The sequence below is a fragment of the Xyrauchen texanus genome, chromosome 20, assembly GCF_025860055.1.
Source record: "Xyrauchen texanus isolate HMW12.3.18 chromosome 20, RBS_HiC_50CHRs, whole genome shotgun sequence".
NCBI lineage: Eukaryota > Metazoa > Chordata > Actinopteri > Cypriniformes > Catostomidae > Xyrauchen > Xyrauchen texanus.
The window spans coordinates 17,013,616-17,037,266 of record NC_068295.1 but is presented as its reverse complement, the minus strand read 5'-3'; the positions used below and the strand labels follow the sequence as shown (position 1 = coordinate 17,037,266).

The 23,651-nt window shown below is 38.0% G+C and overlaps 1 protein-coding gene across 1 annotated transcript in view; it reads left to right on the top strand.

Annotated features, from left to right (window-relative positions):
* Positions 1-23,651, top strand: part of LOC127660494 (zinc finger MIZ domain-containing protein 1-like) — a 185,092-nt gene that overhangs the window by 60,619 nt on the left and 100,822 nt on the right. Inside the window, 1 exon segment of the mRNA XM_052150767.1 lies at positions 3,746-3,821. The gene's annotated coding sequence lies outside the window, so the exon portion shown is untranslated.

Below are 23,651 nucleotides of genomic sequence, written 5' to 3'. Positions count from 1 at the left end.
CACTTCCACAGTGATGTTCCATGATGGTTAGGAAGCTATCATAGAAGCAAGGCTGTAAACGAATATTAAATATTGGAGGTACTTAACATACAATTTTAAGAATCAGCCGTTGAAAATATTGGGGGGGGGGGGGGTGGCAATGTCTGTGATGGTTACGACTCTGCTTAGAATGCAGCTGCCTATTTAGTCAGTGCGCAGTGTGCTCACTAGGTTTGGAACATAACTATAGAGTTTAAACTAAAGGTGTAGCACCTTTTGTTAGTGGGTGTTTTCTCTCTGTGTATGTTGTCCCTGCTCTTTCCTCAGCTGCACCTGCACTAATTGTAAGTGTGCAGCTGTGATGTGAGGGCTGTACTCCAGCTGGGAGAGCTTGTTGAGGTGCCACACAAACCCGGCGAGCTAAACACCCCAGTAAGTCCCTCCTTGACTCAGCTAATGAGTGTGGAGCACAGACAATACACCCCAATCCAACAGCCCATCTGAGCGTCACTGCAGGCCAAGAACTGGAGGAGGTCGCCTATACACGGCTCTCAGTTTGTCCTCTGTGACTGTGAAAGTGTGGATAATCAAGCCTTTGCTGTCTCGGCCTCCTATCTCCCTACTGTTTCTTTCCTTTATTGTTAGAATCTGTCCATCTCTTGGATTTCTCTCACGCTGAGTGACTCCAGATCACTCATCCGGCCTGAAGGTCATATTTTCTTCATAAGTAAATTATACAAGAGACCGTATAAGGGGGAGGAGATGGGCCATTCATAGAAAAATGAATGTGAAAAATTGTTATGGCAATATCGCAGTTAAAAAGACCAATTGCCTTTTTGATAGTTTGTTTACTCAAGAATGTTCATTAGCTGTACCAGCCTGAAATTTTTTTTTTTTTTTAGTGTGACTATGATTTTAGTGTAAATTTTTAATACTGTTGTTGTCAGATTTTGTTGATGATTAAACTCTATATTTGTGTACTACCCCTTTAAAAGGACGTTGATGATACTAACTGTGTGAGGAAGGCTTATGTAAAGACACAGGGAGCAGTGTTGGATGTTTCATCAGATCTGGGCTTAAATAACCTAATTGTACCAATTAAAATAGTAGTAGCCCATTGAAAACTGGAGCAGCAGCAGTCCTTAGGGAATAAACTATAACATCCTTATTTCAGTAAGTCCTTGGGCATCATTATTCAGAATAACACTTATGGATGTTCTCTATGTAGGGAGCCAACATGCACATTTTCTCTATTCTCAAATGTGTAATTCAAGCATTGTAGAGCTTTTAGTTTAGTAAAAAATATATGTCCAGTTTAATTTGACTCAAACATATGAAAAAAATGAAAGGTTTACAGTAGCCAATCTTATTTGAGGTTAATTTAATGCCATACTGTGAGTAATAATGTTTCATTATTAATATTTGTATTATTCTGGTAACCAAAGTCACTCTGACCTGACAAAATGACAACATTTTAGCAGAATATGATAAATGTTATGACTTCACACAGGGTATTATGAATTTGTTAAAACAAATATACAGTTGCGATAAACTAGTCCATTAATAGTCAAAGCATGATCCCGTTAGGATATCAGTAATTTCACTTTTCTAAAAGCTGACTTGAAATATTCATATAAAATTATAGCTGTAGGGGTCTGCAGGGGTTGATAGCAGGGATTCAAGCAATATTCACAGCTAATAGACCCTGCTCTCCGTTCACATGTGGAGGGCTGAGAATCATACTGTCATTTTTTCCCCTGTATGATTATAAAACAGTTTATTTAAGCACAGTGACAGTTACGTGACAGGTTACATATGGTGCAACCATTGAAGTGGATGACAAAGATAAGCAAAAATCTGAGTTCAAGTGAGGCACTTCCAATGAATTGAATGGGGCCAATCTGTAAACATTGAAATACTCATTGTTTCTAAAGTATAGCCACAAGACATAAACAATATGCATGTTAACATAATTTTAGTGTTTTAAAATTGCTTGCTAACCATTTCTGTGTAAAGTTATAACCAATTTTACAACTTTGTTGTAGTGATGCACCAATACCACTTTTTCTCTCCCGATTCGATACCAGTGTTGTTTTTTGCATAATCAGTTTAGAATATCTTTACATTATTGTGTGGAACTAATTGGGTGTAATTTTTTCAACTTGTATCTGGATCTCTTATTTGTTCAATTTAGTTGTAAGATATCAGCTAATTTTTTAAACAAATATTAATCTAATAGTAATATATAGTAATAGCTCTCAATCGTGCACCTTTAACTTTTAAACCCTCATGCTTTTATTTTGACATTCTGAACTCTCCAGGAAGTCCTGTAAGTGTGTCTGTTTGTAGGCAAGTTCACATTAGTTCAATTATTTTCTTATTCAAATTCTGGTAAAATGCACCACCAGTGCCATTCTAAATGCATATTATAAGTGAACCAAACTATTGAGCATCTACAGTACATCTGAGATGTTGTTCGTGAGTAGCGCTCAAATATTGCACACCGTGTGAAGGCTAAAAATAGCCATGAGTGTGTGTAAACATAGCAGCGTCATTCACTGATGCGCTGGAGCTGCGCGTGCATTTGATATATTTAAGTGCCTCACTGTAACCTCGATTTTTGCTTCTTTTTTTTTTAAAAGAAAAGAGACAATAATCAACATTATGCCACTAATGCTGTTCATTGAGGTTAACTTGTATTGAACCTGGAATATTCCTTTTAAGTAAGAAATAATGTAATAAAATAACGTAAATAATGTGTATTTATTTATTTATATTGTCCCCTATTTCTCCCCAATTTGGAATGACCATTTCCCACTACTTATATTGTCCTCTTGGTGGTGCGGTTACTCACCTCAATCTGGGTGGTGGAGGACAAGTCTTAGTTGCCTCCGCTTCTGAGACAGTCAATCCGTGCATCTTATCACGTGGCTCGCTGTGCATGATACCAAAGAAACTCGCAGCATGTGGAGGCTCATGCTACTCTCCGCGATCCACGCACATCCACGCACCCCGTTGAGAGCGAGAACCACTAATTATGACCACGAGGAGGTTACCGCATGTGACACTAACCTCTCTAGCAACTGGGCCAATTTGGTAGCTTAAGAGACCTGGCTGGAGTCACTTTAGCAAGCCCTGGATTCGAGGGGTGGTAGTCAGCATCGATACTCGTTGAACTACCCAGGCCCAATGTGTCATATTATAATACAGTCATTATTGCTAAATAGACCTGACACGAAGACCTTCAAATTTTAAATAATTTTATTAAGAGACGATAAACATATTGAATTAAATGGGAGACATGAAACTAGCACAGCTACAGTATAGAAAACCAGTTAACGGGGACAACGTCCAGTTATATAGTTTAGTGGGCATTACACAAATTATTTACTCATATTTAGTTGTGTAATGCTGTGATCGACCAATCAGAATAATATTCCAGAGAGCTGTGTAAAATCTTTGATTGTTTCATTTGTCAAGTTGGTAACTTAATGTATGAACAGTTGCTCTTTTGTGCTGTATTTATACCGGTCAGATGCCCCATACCATAATGGCACATTTGATCCCATGTGCAGAATGAGTCTTACTGTGTGCTTCCTTAATTTAGCAGTGTGACATTATCAAAGAGGAAAACTACAGAGCAGTGGATCATGAATACTGAGAAAAATGTTTACATGCATGTAACCGTGCCTAATATTACATTTGGAAAGGGATTTGTGTAATATGTGTGTGTATTGTTTTTTTTGTTTTTTATATATAATTCCAGATCACCTCTATGATTGATGAGGATATGTGAGTGAATTTGCCAAAACACTGAACAAAGAAATCTCCTGCATCCTCTGGTAAGCTGTTTGACTGATGATCCATCACTGCTCATTTCTGCTAATGATTGTTCACCTAATCACATGTTTACACACAAGTGCTGCTTGAATGGTGTTATCTTCAAAACAACTTTCTTGAATTACCTTGAATGGTGTAATTGGTGCCAAAAATTAGAAAGTATGCCCGCTGTCGTTTTAGTCACCCATACTGTATTTCTTTAACACAGTCAAACAACAAATTTATTTCGTGTTTTTGAGTGGCAACAGAAAGCCCTGTATAACATGAGTCATAATTAGCAACGGGGCCTCTGAAATCACTCACTGCTTTGTTGTTCCCTCTTACGACATCAGTGTCAGTTTTTACGTGATTAAAAAAGGCAGTCACAATTACTGAGATGTGAGATTATTTTTTTTTTATCTGTGTTTGTAAGAGGACACAAGCATTTGTCTGAACAACACGTGATATTTAAAGTGTTTCTTCCTAAGCCTGTATCATTCAGTGTCATTTAAAGTCCACATTGAAAACCTAATTGAAACTTGGAAATAATTTTTTGGGGTGGATTTTGACAAATTGAAAACATAGAAATGCTATGACGTATAATAAGTAAAAAATATAAAAAATATTTTATCAATATTTGGTCATTTATCCAATAAGCGAAATTTCAACAATCACCATGTTAACTTAAAAGGTCGGATTTCCTTGTTTCCAATGAAGCACACGATGCTCTGACTCCAATTTCTGATAATTTAATTTGTAATGGGAAAAACTATTGAATAAAAAAATGCAGAATTGAAGAATTTTCATAAGGAGTCACTTAGAGTGACACTTGGCTTATATGTTCACCACTTTCTGGCTGGTCTTGTCTACTGATGAAAGAATATTTTTGGTGGCATCTTACATTATGCTGATGATGTGGAGGCGGAGCCATGCAGGCCAGATTGCCAGGAGTAGAGGGAGAGGAGAAGCCTGTACATTTTGAATGCAAAATTCCATTTTGGCCAGGGAAAAAGAAAAGAGAGGCGCTGGGAGAAACCTCAAGTCATGCATATAAGATTATTATTCCCTTACCCCCTCCCACTTCCTCACTTTACTAAATGTCCTTATCATGCTCCTTGACCAAACTTGCACACACACAATCTAGGCTGTGTATCTGTGGTCACATGAGGGCCAGAGGTGCTGACAAGCTGGAATGCTTGGCCTGGTATTTCCTGATGCTCAGACACAAACATGCACAACACACACACACAAGCACACAGTCGGCTGTATATTTTTATATGTGTTTATGTTTGACTTGGAGACAGAGCCAGGGGCAGAATGGTGAAACAGAGAATACATTTTTCAGCTTTGTAGAGGATTTTAGCTACTTTAGAAGTTGTTGAAGTCAACACGGAATCCAAATTGAGTCTGTTTGATTTCTTAATGTTCGTTCCTGGTCTTATTTTGCACGATTCATTAGTACACATTGTTTAACATACAAAAATGTTTTGCCAAAATGTGATTACTTGCTCTGCGCTGAAACAACTTTTCACCTGACGTCACTTAGGGTGCTTCCACACTAGCAATTTTGGTGTGCACCCATGGTCGAATGACGTCAAAGTTCAGTTAGATTGGATATCGTGAATGCTCACAAGACTTTCTGAGTTCAGGTGAACTGGAACTGTGGCACGAGTGAGAAAGCAACCTGCGTTTTTGCCGATTTAAAATTGATGACATCATCAGTTGCACAAAAACACACACACACATGCTTCATGATTGGCAGGGAAACGTTGTGGGACACACAAAAGGTGAGATGGCTTTTTTATATGTGAGTGATTGAGCATGCAACCAGCTGTGTCCTCAAAAAAGATAGTTTGTGAGCATCAGATATAGTCTCCTTCACCTGGATATGTACAACTGCTGAATTACAGCAGGTGAAGCACAGAGGCGCAAGTGTCGTTCACTCTGGTGTGCATAATGACACAAAATTAATAACAAACACACAAATATAGCGACCTGCGTTGTGCTTTCCATCATGTGCTCTTTTGTGATGATGCAAGTTGATGACAGCAAAGCACCGGGGGCTTGACAGAATCATAATGAGTCTAAAACCAGACCAACGCTGCGGGGCATACCGCGCTCAGATTCGGAACGCAGCAAACGTGCCCAGTGTGAAAACCACCTTAGTTTCCAATACGGTTGCAAGATACATATTAACGGCCGATATATTACTGTCTGATAACTGGGAAAATAAAAATATTATTCTAAAAGCCATTTGCTCACAGGTTATTGGTATCTGCAGGGTATGACATTAACTTTTTTTGCCCAGCAGTTACAGGGGCTGGTGAATGCCCTGTTTTTTAGACACACACACACACACACACACACACACACACACACACACACACACACACACACACACACACACACACACACATGTTGGTCTACCTATCATTATGAGGACTTTCCATAGACATAATGACTTTTATACTGTACAAAATATAGATTCTATCCTCTAAACCTAACACAACCCCTAAACCTAATCATCACAGAAAACCTTCTGCATTTTTACATTTTCAATAAAACATTGTTTAGTATGATTTTTAAGTGATTTGAATTATGGGGACACTAGAAATGTCCTCATCACATTTATAGCATAATACCCTTGTAATTACTAATTTGTAACTTACAAAATTGTCCTCGTAAATCACAAAAACACGCACACACACACACAGGCACACACAGCCACACACACACAATTGTAATTCATGTTATTTTGTAATATACCATATATACCATAATTGTTATGATAATGATCATTTTCCAATATAAATACATAAAGAGATTTTATAAAGAGTAAACAAACACAGAAGATAAACAGAAATCATTTCTCTGGCTGCACTGAATTAATTTAAGGTTGTTGCTTGTTATTTGCTATGTATGGTAACGTATATATTGGAATAAAGCAATGTCAAAATAAAGTGAACCTGCAGAGTTGCATTCACAATACTTGTCAAATGTGAACTACTTTGTGGAAATAAAGCAAACTAAACTCACAGCAACTCCTGAGATGGTCTGAGAACATATGCAGAGTTCTCATAGTTACACTATTCATGCAAACTGTTTTCAAATGACTGAAGCAGAAAAGAAAGTGTGAGAACTCTACATGCATGTGTTCTGTGAAAAATGCTCATGCTGTGCTCATGGTTGGCAGGGCTCCACTGAGCTGCAAACTGCATTTCACATTGACTTTAATATCTGTAATTTTAGATTTAATATAGAGTGCTGTTACAATCCATATAAATTAAACATGACACGGTTTACCGCCTTACCTGTTGCATTACAAATGTCTGATATAGAGCACATCTTATTTTACCTGTAACTTTCCAAAACTACTGCTGCACACATGTTGCTGTCATATGTGTTTATAATTAATACTCTCTGGTAAAGCACCTTTTATTTACAGAGAAACTGTTAGGAAACTTTTCATCTGCTTTGACATGTAACAGACAATTAATTTATTGAACTGAAAGATTATAACTCATTTAGTGTTGTAATTGCACACAATCCTCACAAAGGAAAAATTCAAAAATAATTCCATGGCTAATTAATTGGTGCATTCATTATATACCTTACACAAGGTCAAATCTTCAAAGATCCAAGATAAATTATGGCTTTTATTAGACATTTCCTTGAAAAGGTGTGTTTTCAACCTTCATTTTAGTCATCTGTTGAACCATTCTTGTGATATCACAACCTCTTCCTTTTCTGTTTTGTTCCCACTATCACAAAACAGGGTAATTTCTGATGGTGGTGGGTTTTAGTAAGAGAAGGTGGGTGGACCTCTGTGAAAATATATGGGTGTTTGTGGGGAATAATGGAGCCATTCTTCAGCTGTATGCAAGCCACTGTTGTAGTGTCGTGTGGTGGACCTGCCAGAGGCACTTGAGTCTCCTTAAAATAGCTTCAACCCTCGACCGACCGTCAAAGAGGCTGAAACAAGGAATCAAGGATATCTTTATGGACTCCTTGCGCTTTTTTCTACAAACTGGAAAGCATCCATTCTTAATAAGTTAATCATGTTTTGATTTTGATTTAATATTGAAACTCTGTAGCCCTTTGAATTTCCTGCAGGAGTACATTTCGGTGTTATACCACAAACCCACAAATCTGTGTGATCGTGTGGCAGTCATATCCAGAGAGCTTGTGGCATAGCTGGTTGTCCGTTAGGACGTTTATTTAATAGTAATTCGAAAGGTCATGCAGTTGGACCTTGTGGTTGGGATTGTTTTTGCCATAATCTGAATGATTTTATACTAAGTCACATGTTTGACATGGGTTTATGATTTCAGTGATTGGTTTTACTGCTTCATGCACTACATAGCCCAGAGCTCAGAGAGAACAGAAGCCGGGGTTTAAACTCAGCCCAGTCTGCCCATGAGTGGTATCTGTAAACAAAACTAACAACCCAAATAAATCAGATTATTGGACCGAATTATAAGAGGATTTATTTTCTCTTTCCTTTTAGAGACCAGACACACATCTAACATTCAAAAACACCAGTTTCTGCTGTTCTTGCAGTGCTTATTATCAATAAACCAATATGGTGCCCACATTTGATTCTCAAAAACGTGCACTTTTGTGTGTGTGTTTTTTCAGTACAAACATCAGCGTCTTATTCACTGACCACCTGCAATTGTCATTGTCATTCTTTTCTGAACAAACACACCCCCTTTTTATGTAAATTAGACTTATTGTTAGGTTAAGCCTTATTTACTTAAGTCAGTACTATTTGCGTTGCACTATTATATGTGCTATATAAAATGAATTTTATTTAAAAGAGATGTTTGTGTACACTGTCTGTTGTTCATTGTAGCAGTTATTAAATGACTGGTCTCAGCCTCAGATGGCATGCCCATGGACCACCCACAGTCAGTGCTCTATGTCTGATGCACTTAGCACACAAAACTGGAAAACAGTTTCAATCATCTCCACAAATTTGATTGGTTGGTTCTATGGTTCTTCTGCGAGTAGACACTAGATGTTTTTCGATCCACCTGGAAGTTTAGTTGTGTTCACGTTGGTTCCACATTGATACAAATGTTTTTAAAGATGAAATAATCACAGAATTTGCCCAAGTTTAGCAGGTTCATGAGCTCTTTTAAAGATATTCTGAGTTTTGTAAGTAAAAGAGATATCCATGATTAAAGTTGTATTTTCTGCTTTCTTTACTTAGTTATGTCTGTGAAACACCATTATATAAATTATTTATTTCCCCATGTCGGTCTTTTTTTATGGTATGATACATCCCTAAACACCATGTAATGACAAAAGTGACTGATTGGTCGCTTAACATGTCAGTTAGATGCTTTACCTGTCTAAATTGGCAGTACTTGGTCAATTTAAACTGTTATAGAGATTAGACCTATTCCGTAGTCATAGGTCTTGCTATGAGAGCTGATCAAATGATGGATAAGAGTGTTATAGCCGACCATATATCCATATATAGCACTTTTGGCAATGTAAAGAGCCCATTCAGGAGTCTGGATCTCAGTGGTCATATGATGCAGTTAAAGTCCCTGTAGAATATGTCAGATCATGGTAGTCTGCTGAATCCTCCACAACCTAGCACTCAGAACTGACATGCAAGATCAATTGCATTCCAAATTATAATATTTTTTTTTTTCTAATACAACGCAGACAGCACAAGCAAATAAACAATTCTATCAGAGAGTGAATTTCGTTCTTAGCGGATTCCCCCTTAGCCACACTTTTGTCCTTAACCTTCAGGCAAAAAGGTTCTTCTGACACAGCCTTCATGAAAAGGCTATGTTAACTATATAATAATGTCTACGGTAGCAACTTCAACTAATGAATTCCCAGTCTCATTGTCTCACCATGGGCTCAGCTGAGTATAATCAATGGCCTAATGGATCATAAACAACATACTTGATTTCTCAGGGTTAGTGTTCAGCCATTGTGAGTTCCTGCCACGGCACTGCTGTGTACTTTTAACCTTGCTCATACAGACAGATGTACGCTAGAATCGACCATCCAAAGGGGATAGAAGAGAGCAGAGACAATAACATTAGAGGGCAAAAGCAGATCAGAGGAGGCAGGGTTTACTGGATTCGCAAGCTCTGAGACACACAGGTGACCAGGGAAGAGCTTGATCCGACCGATCTCATTTGAGATAAAACATGATGCTTTTAAACATGCAGGGATCTCTTCAATAAGCCGTTTGCATTGCACACAAATTTCAGTCTAATAATTGACAATTATCAAACAAAAGTTGACACAATTAACCTTTTAGTAGGTATACACATTTAAAATGTACAGTATTTCTCACTTAAATCTGCGTAAGATCAGTCCTCATGGTGTTGATGAATGAATGTTATGAATACAATCTTTGTTAGCTGACCCTTGGACAGTAGGAAATGTAATGGGTCTATAGAATACCTCAGGGCTTGATTTACAGCCCTGTTCCAGTCAGAACTGTAAATATTCATGTCCTTGGAGCAGGTCGAGACATGATCTCATCCGCCAGGGCATCTCGTTTAGGCACAGGCTCTCCAGATGTAAATCGCTGTTTACTTCCTTGCATCATTAGCTGTGTTTCCTTGGTCCCGGGAGAAATAAGGTGAAGCACACCGATTACTGTTTGCCCTTTGTGCTGTATTGAGCAAAAGAGAGCCGATGAAGAAGACTTTCCTTCCCTTCTGTCCAAAAATATATGGTTGAAGAATTCTATTGAATTTGAATTGGTTTAACTGAAGTCATGTGCACATCTAATTTATAGAACTGTTGCCAATTTGGCTGGTATTTTTGTATGTTTATTAGATTTATTGCAGCCTTCATTTACCTCCTCAGTGATTTTCAAGTTTTTGAAAAGATGACTGATATCATTCAAAGGTTTGTTTACAACTGCTCGGCACAAGGTAAAGAGGTAACAGAGAAGCACTTGTTTTTCAAATGGGTGTGTAGCACTTAGAACAGGTGAAGAATAGTGATTACTTAGAGTATAATGTATTTTTTGTGGCATCATTGCTAGGAACGTGTTTGCTGTGAGATGATGTGATACATTTGATGCATTTCTCTGTTTGTTTATGAAATCATAGAAAAGAAAAGTCTTCCGTAAAAGCCAAGTGGTCAATGAATAACATTTTTGTTTTTCTTTTTTTCAGCCTGAACCTTTAAAGTCTAAGCTCTAAGACATAATAGGGTGAATGTCGCAAAACTTGTCAAGAGATGTTTGGGTCATATTTCACAACAAAAATCGAAATAAAATATTTGTTTTACATAAAGAAAATAAATTACAAAAAACCATAAATAAATACAAGAAAAATGTAATACAGTATTTTTGTGCCATTAAGATTAGTTGCATTGTGACTGCATTTTCCTTATGCAATTAAGCAAATTTGCTCCTCCCATTGCTCTAATGTGAGAAATTTTAAGTGTAATGCATTTATACACTAAAGTAGTATTTGTTGTACTGAATAAAATTTTTGAAACAATGTTTATTTTTATTAAAAATAATATTGTGTGTGGACAAGAATATTTGTATTGCTATTTTAGTGATTTCCACAAGAGAACATTGGGATAAAAATTGCATAATTGTCATGAGATTATCACAATGTAAACAATATTAATGGTCTTAAAATTGTCTTAATTGGGGTGAAATATGATCCAGACATTTCTTTGAGATACCTGTTTATAATAATAATAATAATAATAATAATTACACAGCTGTATTTTGTGTGTTGTAATTCAACATCCAAAAGAAAATAAGCACAGAAATGTAATCTGGCATTTTGATGGGAAATGAAGTAACAGTAACTGACTGTTTTCAGGATCTTTCTGAGGTAGGACTGAACTCTCTTTTATTAAGATGCTCAGCTGTCTCCAACAGAAGTGAACCTGAAAACTTTCAAAGAATTAGCAGAGAAAAGACTCCAACAGAATCCTAGTGTGTGAGTGTCTCCAAACTTCTCATTAGGAGCACAAGAAGCTTGTCAGTGTGCTGGTTAAGTGTTGTGTGAGTCGGACCAGTGTGGCCTCTTGTACTCACTCGATTACACACCTAATCAAATGTTTATGTGCTCTCTACTCCTGTGTCATAAAAGCAGCAATGCTTTATTCATACTGCCTGCTTTCCTTAGAGGTCCTCCTAACTATCCACAAAAAGCCCAGCGGTCTTGTGCTTTCCTCCCGAAGGCAGAGTGGCCTGGTGGATTTGGATTTCTCTAAATCCACATGCAGTGTAATATGTTCAAATTGTTTTCTGCATGCATTCAGAATCCTCAAATGTTCTGAAGCAGTGATTGATTTTGTGTAGAGCCAGTGGCATCACAAGTGGAGGGATCTGCCTTAAATTTTCAGCTCTGTTTTACATGCGTTATTGGAGTGTGGGTTTTCTCAATGCACTGGCTAAGAGTTTGTGGATAATGCATTACAACAATGTTGTCTCTGCATGCGCTTAGTTGTTCACAGAGACAGACTACACATGACCGGGTTGCTGCTTGTTTAAATGCTCCCAAGCATTGCTAATGCCTGGATTATCTCCTAGAGAAATTATTTAGTGAATAAAATGGCTTGCTGCAGCAGATATATGCACCAACCCAATAACCTGTCCTCTGAGAGAGAGTGTATTGATTGTAGCAATAATATTGCCCAATTCCCTTAGAAAAATAGGTATAAGAATCACAGAAACAAAGCAATAGCTACTTTATTCCAAAAGCCAGCCTGATAGAAGACAAGAAATGACAAAAATTTTGGATGGAAAATGCTTATTTTTTTCCCATTTCCTGTGGGAAGTGCAGAGATCATCAGAAATATTGGCATAGCTTCACCCAGCTCATTGTCTCTGGTCAGAGCCCCTCCACCTCCGCTCCATGTTTACGCTGAGACACACTTTGCCTGCCTCGGGATCAGATATGACATCATTTAGCCACAGCTGCGGGCCGCACACGAGGCGTGGAGAGGGAACAATTGACCAGGGGGGACGCAGGAAGAGCCGACTGACCTGATTGCTCAGCTGGCCAAGCAACTGGGAAGGAAGGCCCAAGGCGAAGTCATGGATGTGGGGAGTGGTGATGGTGGTGGTCAGAGCCCCTGTTACCCATCCCTCCCCCTGGATGTAGCCGTGTTTGCCCTGCCCTCTGCTGTTGCCTGCCTTTCTGAGCCAAAGCAGATTTGTACATTTAAAAATGATCTTCAGTCTCTGTGGCTGTGTCAGCTCCCAGATTAATACATTCCTGATAGGCCAAATCCCCTTTAAAGAGCGCTTTATCCTGCTCACTGAAAAGCCATGGAGAACAGCACATACTTTTATATCTGCGTGGCAGTATGTTCTAAATATGTGTCACATTTTGCATGCGACACCGATCTGTTATGCTCATGAATGTGATCTGATTGTATTCGCTTAATGCAGTTGTGACCTGTTTAGTAGAAAAGTGTATCGTTTAAATATTAGCGCAATCTACATTCCATTGATCGTTCTTAATTATTAGATGCACAGCTGCTGCCTGAATATGAATCAGATGGACATTTCATATATGTGTAGATAGCCTATGACCTACCACATGTTCATTTCCATACAGAGGAAGAAGACACCAGTGTACAATAACTTGAATGAACTCTCGAGAAGTTGGTGTGTTTACGCAATTTCCTAACTGCGTTCCAAAACCTCGTAAGCTGCCTTTGGAGGCAGCATTTTAAGGCATCATAGGTGTGCTCCTGACCCAGCAGGCAGCATGATTGTACTGCCTTGTAAGATACCTCATGTTGGAGAAATTCTAAGGGGTCGTTTTTCTAAGGGGAGTTCTTGTGCTACAAAAAGATAAACATGGTGCAATGCATATAGCACAAGTGTCTTTAGACACTTTTAAAGTGCATTGATGCACGAGACGCTGAAAAACTGGACGTGGTGCAATGGTCAAACGCATGTTTACAAAGGAAAACATTTTAAAACGCAGATGGATGCAAAAATGCATTTGGTTTTAAAAGACTCTAATGGCAACATTGCATGCATCACATTGAAGTCAATCTTAGAATGCATTATACCAAGCTTGATGAAAAAATTTATCCAAGATAACAGACAAAGCATGTAAAATGTTGAATTTACATATATTTCATTCGGTACTGAAAAGTATCACTAAAAGTTTGTTCAATCTTATTAAGAAATAACTTGTATATAAATAAAAAGCTAAACAATTTTTATTTTTTTTTTATTTATTTTTTTACCCTTTTTGATTATGCTATGTATTTTTATGCTTTATCCAGATGGGTGCCCCACTTTCGATTGATCTCAGTTAGTATGTCTTTCCTCCTTAAGAGATATGTTTTCAGTGCAAGGAGTCAATTCCCGTGAGGTGGGTGATCCTTTTTAATGACAGGGATTCATCTGTTAGCGTCCCTCAGGCCCCACACAGCACTGTGCAGCATAGCTCCTAGCAGCCTGCAGAAAATGGGCGGTAGCCTCCAGAGATTTCACCTCCTCAGCCCCTCAAGATGCCATGTGGGAGTTTAATTACTCCTAGGGCCACAAACCGCAACTTACGTGCTCTCGCTTCTATGAATGCGCTATTTTTAATCATTTTTTGGCAAAAATATCACTCTGGAGATTTCTCGACAAAGTGAGAAATGGAATTGGAGCAAACTACGTGAGATTGTTTGTATGTGGGATGTGTTGGGGGTTGGGCAGATTGTGTCTGTGTTTGTCTTGAGTAGGGGTAGAGGTGAGGGTGCTAGCCTTCAGAGAAGAGAGGGGGCTTAGAGACAGGACTTTGAATTACTAACTCTACAAAAAGAAGTAAACATTTTTGACACTACGCACTCCGAGGCACCATATTGAATGAGAGCTACGGCTTAATGACAGGGGAAGCGTTTCAGGAAATGTTTCAGGAAGTCTTAATTTCAGTCTTATCTCCCAAAAATTAAATCATATGACTTCAGAAGACTTGGAATAAAGTGCATATGGACTAATTTAATGAAGATTTTTTGTTGTTGTTTTGGACCTCAACAGTCCCTGGTCACTGAATGCTTTTATTTTTTGGAAAACAGAAGCTCAGAGATTTTTCCAAATAGTATATATATCTCATCATCAAATAGAATTCCACATGCATCCTTCCTTTCCATATTGTTTACACTGTTAAATGTACCAAGACCTGCACAAATGTTTGTTAGTTAAATGTGCTCCCTATGAAGTAATGAGTGGCAACCCAATATCACAGCACAGTCTCCTTTTAATTACCATTAGTCCACTCGCTGTTGTCTAATGAGGTCATGTCAATATTGAGCCCTACACATCCTTCAGTCGTTCAGAGCTTCCAGGAGCAGACACACACCCTTCTTTTCTGGTTGGGACTGTTCTACCACAAGTAAGCACCCTTTTAATGGTTAAACTTTGAATTGGATCCATCTGTAAAGAGTCTCTTCCTTTCCTCTCATTGTCCCTTTCTGTCATTTCTCTTGCTTTCTCAGCCTGGTTGTCTCTCTCAGGGAGTGTGATATAGATTGCTGGCTCTAACCCGGCTCGCAGGGTCCTGCTCTGCGCGGCTGCGGTCTGCGTCAAGAGGAATTTCTGCAGACATTGTGCAGGGCTCTCAGATCATTACCATCCTCATTCACTAAGCCTTTGTTAGCCCCCGCTCAGGTGGTGAGCTGACATGCTGCGCAAATACTGACCACCAAACCGACATGTCTTCTGACTGTCACTCCTCTTATTGTCCCTCCTCCCCCTCCCAATACTGTCATATTAAATCTGTTAATCTGTTAACAAAACATCAGACAGCTTATTAAAGACACTTTGACAAAAAGGTACTTTAAGGAAAGGTTTTGAATAATATATAAATACAGGGATCCAGATACACTCTCAGAGCACTTTATTAGGAGCACCTGTACACCTACTTATTCTTGCGATTGTCTAGTCAGCCAATCTTGTGGAAGCAGTGCAATGCATAAAATCATGCAGAAATGGGTTAGGAGCTTCAGTTAATGTTCGCATCAACCATCAGAATAGGGGAAAAATGTAATCTAATGATTTTTGGTGCTAGACGGGCTGGTTTGAGTATTTCTGTAACTGCTGATCTCCTGGGATTTTCATGCACAACTCTAGTTTACTCAGAATTATGCCAAAAACGTATGCACAGTTTGTATATATATATATATATATATAAAATGTTTGTTTTTTTACTGGAAATAAATACAAAAATACTGATTAATAAAATTATTTCTTGCATTTTCAGAGTGCATCCCAGTTTTTCCTGCTGTTTTGCATCATTTAGATGCGTTGTGCTTGCTGAAAAAAACAAACAAACACAGCACAAGCCAAAATGTCAGACAAATTACATAGGAATGGTTCTTTTTAGTGAGTCAGTCAAAACGTTTCACGAAACTCATGGTTAAAACTGTTAGTTAAGTGCTACAATCAAAAGATGTGCACTCAGTGAACTGAAGTGCATGCTCAATTCATATTTAGGATGCACTACAACAGTACGTATTACACAGTCTTCTGCAAACTTCCACATGCTAGCTGATCTTCTAACAATGATGAAATGCAAATTTACAGAGGTAATGCATATCCCAGTGGATCCTCTACAGATAGATTGTGATTGAATATGAGCATGGGTGACAGTACTTCTAAACAGCCATCTGTATTGATTGTTTCTATTATTTGACAACAAGAAAGTCCTTCATTTTCGAAGCAAATGGCCCTGAAATCTGTTATGTGTTCATGTGTTCTATAAATGAGATAGTAATCCAAAAACCATGTCTTAATTTTCTAGAGAAGGGCTCGCATGTGTCTGTTTTTTTGGAAAGAGGCCCTGGCCAGTTGTCTTCTGCATCCTTTCTGAATGGCAACACGGGAGCTTAAGTTTCAACCTGTGCCATGGCCCTGTGTGCTGGGCCCCTGCCAAGGTTCAAAGGTCACACTTGTGAGGCATGTGTGTGGAAGGGGGGACCCAGTCCAGGGGCCCCAGCCTCACACAATATGTCTGTCAGCAAATCTCTTTGTCTTCTCCACTCTTAACCGCTGAAGTCCCCACTCTGTATCCAAGGAAATGTTGCCAGGGGAGATGGAGCAACGGCGGGTAACACTACATGAACCTAGGGGTATGCATGGATGCTCTGTTGCTTTGATAAATGCATAGTGTCCAAGACATGCCTGATTATTTTGCTGCTTGTTTTGCCTTTGCTGCTGTTGTGGGAGCCATGCTTTCTGCTTCTGTATGTTTGTGTGCATGCATGCATGTGTGTGTGTGTGTGTGTGTGTGTGTGAGCTAGTGCACTTATGTGTGAGTGCTTCCATATGTCTAGACAAGAGTGGAATCCCTGGGGCCCCACACGTTTAGACTCAGGATATTAAATGACCTAATGGCCGTGTTATTTGTGTAGGATTCATTTAGAGAATCTTGCGAGGAGCATTAAATCACAATGAAGAGGGTATGAATTTTGATCGAAGGCGGAGGGCTACTTTGGAGCTTGTTCAGGTAAGCTCGGCTAAGAAACACTGCGTGAAACACTCATTGAAAGCTTCGGGCTGTGACCTGAGCCGGGGCACTGCACACTGCTAAGCTATTCAGACAAGTTTCAACAGCCAGCCATAGACACGACACTAGAAGACTTCTAGAAGCACACTTAGACTTCTCCAATGGCAAGAAAATATTATTAACACCTAAACAAGGCAAGACATACGGGCTCACTTGCACTGTTGTGTGTATTACATTTCTTCAAGATCCCTAAATTCAACACATTCACTGGTCTTGTGTAAACTTCGATGACTACTTTGGTTTGAGGGTCATTTCATTCAGATATAACAGAATGGTTAGTGACTTCGGCATCAGGTGAAATCTGCAAACATCATCTTACTGAAGTCTGTGCCTTATTAAGATAAGAGAGACTGCTTTTCAGACACTTTATGTAATGGCTGCCTTTGATGTTCTGGGCAGGTTAGGACAACAGTCATCCAGTCAAGTTTTAAAGAATTTTGCAGCCTCAAGTATTCTTTCCTTTACCAAGAGCACATAATGCTCCCCCACCCCCTTCATGACATCATTTGGAGGCATGACCCACTGCAACTATAAGGAAAGTAATGTATCTTTACAGGCCATGATATGCCCATAATCTTTAATTAATGCATAATATTACTATTTAACTCATACTGACGTCTACCAAATTCGTCATTTCTGTACGATAAGACTTAAACTATTTATCAAGGTTAAGTAGCAACATGCTGCTGTTATGCTTGTTTCAGAGTGGCATGGGGCCTCTCGCTCAACATTCCACAGCTAAAAGTAACTCCCTTATTTCCTGAAATGTTTGTTAACTTACATGGGCCAACACAGCTTAACACTGTTTGCTAATTAGACACATGACAAGTTTCTAGTGACTTCTAATTTGTAATAATACAAATAATAAAAAGTAATTTGTCTGTCCACACTGAAAATGTAGCATTAGCTGATATAGCGAACTCCTTTTCCTGAGTTTTTTTAGGAGCCAAATAGGAAAATGATCCACCTCCTTTTGTGGATTTTGATACTCTAGGAACTATTAACAGCCCAGAATTTTGAGATTGTAATGAACGTGATGGAATATAGCAGGGATGCACCGATACCACTTTTTCTCTTCCGGAAATCTCAGTATCGGCCGATAACTATCCCAAGCCAATACCAGTGTTGTTTTTTTGCATAATCAGTATAGAATATCTTTGCATTATTGTTTGGAACTAATTGGGAGTACACTTTAATATGTAAAGAAACACAAACCTCTAACTACATATTATTTCAAAATAAATGTATAGCTTATTAAGAAACACTTTATTATTAACTAGTATACTGGATAATGTAGCAGCAAAATTAACAGTAAATCCAGTCTTCAGGTCTTCAGTAGAAAAGAAACCAGTGTTTTATTTTTGCCTTTTTTTTTCAACCCAAAGATTTTTCAACTTGTTTCTGGACTTCAGATCTCTTTTTTGTTAAATGTAGTTGTAAGACTCAGCTCACTTTTCATTCACACAGTTATTTTTTGGAACTCATTCAACTTAAATATTGTTATAAATTGTAAACAAATACTAATGATTACAATACTGCTACTACTACTACTAATAATAATACATTGTTATTAATATTATTATTATTGACTTTTAATTTTAAATACAACAGTAATATATTAAATTTTTGCACTTTTTAACCCTCACACTTTTATTTTGACATTCTGAACTCTCCAGGAATTCCTGTATGTGTCTGTTTGTAGGCAAGTTCACATTAGTTCAATTCTTTTCTTATTCAAATTCTGGTAAAATGCACCTCCGGTGCCATACTAAATGCATATTATAAGTTAACTAAACTATTGAGCATCTACAGCTGAGGTGCTGTTCTTGAGTAGTGCTCAAATATTGCTGTGCGTGAGTTTGTGTCAACAGAGCATCACCTTTCACTAACGCGCTGGCACTGCGCATACTATATATTATTAAACTCAGCCTTTTGTGATTCACAGAGCTATCGCATATCTTCAAGTGACTTTGAATAAAATGATATGTCATATGAAAGTCATATGAACTGCTTTAATGGTGTTTTTTACCTTTTATGCTTGGCTCTTTTATGCCATTTTTGGAGCTTGACAGTAATGAACATGGCTAACATACAGTATCGGATTTGGATCGGGCTCGTCGGACCGATACCAGATCAGTATAAAAGCTTCAGTATTGGAGCCGATACGATCCAGATATCGGATTGGTGCATCCCTATAATATAGCATGGTAGATGGTCACTTAAGTACTGTGGAGTTAGACCATTCAAAGCTTTGTATATAGTTAACATAATTTAAAAATTAATATGAACTTCACCAGGTAGCCAATGTAACGATGATAAAATGGGGCTAATACGATCATATTCCTTGGTTCTAGTCAGCACACTGGCTGCTGCATTTTGAACCAATTGAAGTTTATTTATTGAACTTGCAGGACATCCTCCCAGTAATGCATTACAATAATCTAGTCTTGAGGTCATGAACACATGAATTACTTTTTCGGCATCAGCAACAGAGAGTACGTGTTGTTCTGAGGAAGAATTCTGTTCTACAAACATTGGAAATTAGATATTCAAAGGACAGATTGGTATCAAATATAACATCTAAGTTCTCCACTGTAGAAGACTATGTAACAGTACATCCATCGAGAGTCAAATACAATTTTAATGGTTTATTTTTAGAGGTTTTTGGTCCAATAGTTAGCACCTCTGTTTTGTTGGAATTGAGTTGAAGGAAATTTCTGGTCATCCAATCTTTGATTTCATTGATACACTGCTAATTTGGAGAATTGTGAAATTTTGTTGGATTTTGAAGAAATATAAAGGTGGGTATAATCTGCATAACAGTGGAAACTATCAAGAGTTCTAGAGAAGACTGTATTTATATTTTCTGATATTACTTAAAGTTCTTCTAGACTTTTGGCTTACTGAGTATATGAGATACATCTGGAAGATTATTAGTGCAGCTATTTATAGTGGTCGGAAAGAATAGTTCTACCTGAAAGATAGTGTGGTGTAGATAGAGTAATTATCTGCAGTATGCAAGAGACAAGGTAATGATCTGAGATGTCTTTGCTCTGCAGCAGAATTTATATAGTATCAATATCAACAATATCAATCAATTAAATCTAGCATATGATTATGGCGATGAGTTGGTCCTGACACATTTTGTCTGACTCTAAGAGAGTTTAGAATACCTATAAATGCTAATCCCAAAGTGTAATTTCAATGTGGACTTTCATATCTAAGTCATGAATTTTGAAGTCACAAACAATAAAGATCTATCCATAGTAGCTACTAGCTCTGATGGAAAATGTGCAAATTCAGCAAGGAAATCAGAATATGGCCCAGGTGATCTATATACTGCAGCTAGTGGATAAGACAACAGATTTTTTAATTGGATCTGATGGTGTCACATTAAGTATTATTAGTTCAAAAGACTTAAACTTATATCCTGTCCTCTGAATAACACCAAAAACTTCACTGTAATTTGCAGCAACTCCTCCTCCTCGACCGCTCAGATGAGGCTCATGTTTATAACAATAACCTGGAGGAGTAGATTGATTTAAACTAATATATGCATCCGGTTTAAGCCAGGTTTCAGTCAAACAGAGTACATCCAACTATGATCTGTAATAATTTAATTTACAATTAGTGATCTACCAACAAAAATAAGGTAGATAGGTTTTATTATTTTCTTAGTAACTGTCTGGTGGAGAGATTGAGTTGAGGTGCTGCTGTTAGTACTTGAATAAAAGAGGTCTAAGTTATCCTGCAAACTGTACCCAGAGTGGGCGGGAGTGGTTCTGACAGTCCACGCTTATGTTCAAGTCCTCACTTAGAGACTTTTTTAAGAATCTAGCAGTGGCTAGATATCACACCCGGATGTAGTGTTATCTTGATTAGAATGTGAAGATGTCCTTGTGACATCGAAGATATCAGCAGAAGGATGCCGCAAATAATAGTCAGCAGACTTAGAATGGGAAAACCGCATCTCTCTTGGTGTCTCCACTCAGACAGGGGCATCCCGAGTTTAGGAAAGATAGATAGCAGATTCTTTTATTTCAGATTAAATATAAATTGTTATTTTATATACACAGTGTAGGCATTGGTTGATCATGGGTACACCGAGATCTGCCTTTGAGACTAAAATGAAAGGAAGATAAATTAAATAATGATTTGGATCTTTTTTTTTAATTTATTTAAGTTGTGCTCTTAATACCTGTTCTCCTGATTTTTATTCTATTTTGTTATTTTAATTTTATTTTTGTATAACTTTTTCCTCAGTGTGTGCAACTTTTTATTCTTATTTCATGTTCTTAATTGTTTTTTTTATGTATCTTGTATTTTCTTAAAATATTATATGTAAAGCACTTTGAATTGCCATTGTGTTTGAAATGTGCTATATAAATAAACTTGCCTTAATTTAAATTTTTACCTTAATCAAATTATCTAAATTATTTAGGGAGGGGTTTGCGTTTTTTAGTTTGGGGAACAGACACAGTCTCTATATATACGTGATTCATTCTCTGTGTTGTAGTTGACGTGACCTGTGTGATATCTCAAGGCCACTACCAGACGTTTCAGCCAGTTTGTCTTCTTCCTGACCTGGGCCCCAGTTAGTCAAATACTATCACTATTAAGATTGTGACCCAAATTACTAGAAAGGAGAGTGGCACTTTCCCTGGAGGGATGGAGTCCATCTCTCTTTAGCTGGTCAGGTCTACCCCAAAAACTCTATGGACACCACTCAGACATCCAGCAATTCAATGACGCTGATCTTCTATAAACCTCGTTAACACGATGAGCAGGGAGGGGGCCAGAGACTATTACAGTGTCTGACATTGTTTTTGCATGTTCACACACCTCTTTAAAATTATCTTTAGTGATCTCCAACTGGCGAAGCAGGGCATTGCTAGTGCCGACATGAATTTGAGAAAATCTATGATTAGCATTAACCAGCACTTGTAAATTTGATCTGATGTCAGACACATTGTATCTGAAATGCATTTAACAATGGTGGCTGGAGCCTCTATTTCCTTATGTTCCTTACAGTGGATTCACATATGACAAAGGCTCTTTCAACATGATTCTCAGTGGGTGCATCACTGAGTGAGGAGAATCGTTTTGAAACCCTAACAGTGACGGGAGAGTGGTGTCACTTTCCTGAGCGAGTATGCCACTGAGCCTTCACCCAAATGCCCTGCTGCAGGGTGTTACAGCCGTAACCAAAGTGTATGTGTTGCTCGCTGTACTACCCACATCCAGTGTTTACCGGCTTCTCATTCTCACTGACCTCCACTAGTGTTCGGATGCATGTCTCTAACTCATAAACCTTCTCTGTCAGCCTGAATTCCTTACATTTATCACATGTAAACACCTCACTGCTGACAGAAGCTATAGTAAACATGTAGCATGCAATGCAGGAAGCAATAATATGAGCGGATGCCATGACTTACCGCAATTGTTTGTTGTTGTTGTTGTTATGGTTGTTCTTGAACGGCAAGGATTTTAGATTGATGTGAATCCCTCATGCAATTGTTTGCTGTTGTTGTGTTAGTTCCTGATCAACAGATGTTTGAGAATGATGCAATAATCTGTGTAAAACACAGAGAAAATGAATGCACGCAGTCAAATTTTGAGATGTAGACAAGCGGAAAAGAGAAAAGAAAAGGAAGAAAACTGGTGCACTCTGTAATATACACGCAGTTGAAAAAGTAGAAAAGCAGAAAAAAACTAAGCATGTGGCTACAAACAAATGTATTAAGCTACAAACAAACAGACTCGAGCAGCGTGCCAGCAGCAACTATAAAAGGAAACAGCTTTAGATCTCTTTCAACCAAACAGCATGCATTAATGTGTATATTTTGATAATCTTAGTGATACTAATATTATACCAAAATACTAAACCAAAAATAAGATCACAATTAAGATTATAAGTATTATAAATGATCATTTTTGGCCGGGTAAATGAGCTGTGATGTGAAAGGCAGCAGACAGGGAAAAATATAAGCCCATTTCACACTTTTAAGAGCTTGCCAAAAAATAAAAAAATGGGCACTGACAAATAATAAACTATTATGCAATTTAATATTTTCTATTTATATTTTGCTTGCATAAGTGCTTGCTTTTGAATTGCCGTCAATGGAGAAACATCCATTTTGCGTGCACAATGGTTTAGTTACAGCATGTACATTTCCAACAGGGGCTTATTTTCGAAGCTGACCATAAAAACCCTGACCCCTTCAAAAAGAACCTGTCCTATTCAGATTTTACACAGTAAAAAGCATTTGGATGAGGTTGTGATCTGTTGATGTACATGTTATAGGTCCATATGATAGCAAGGCA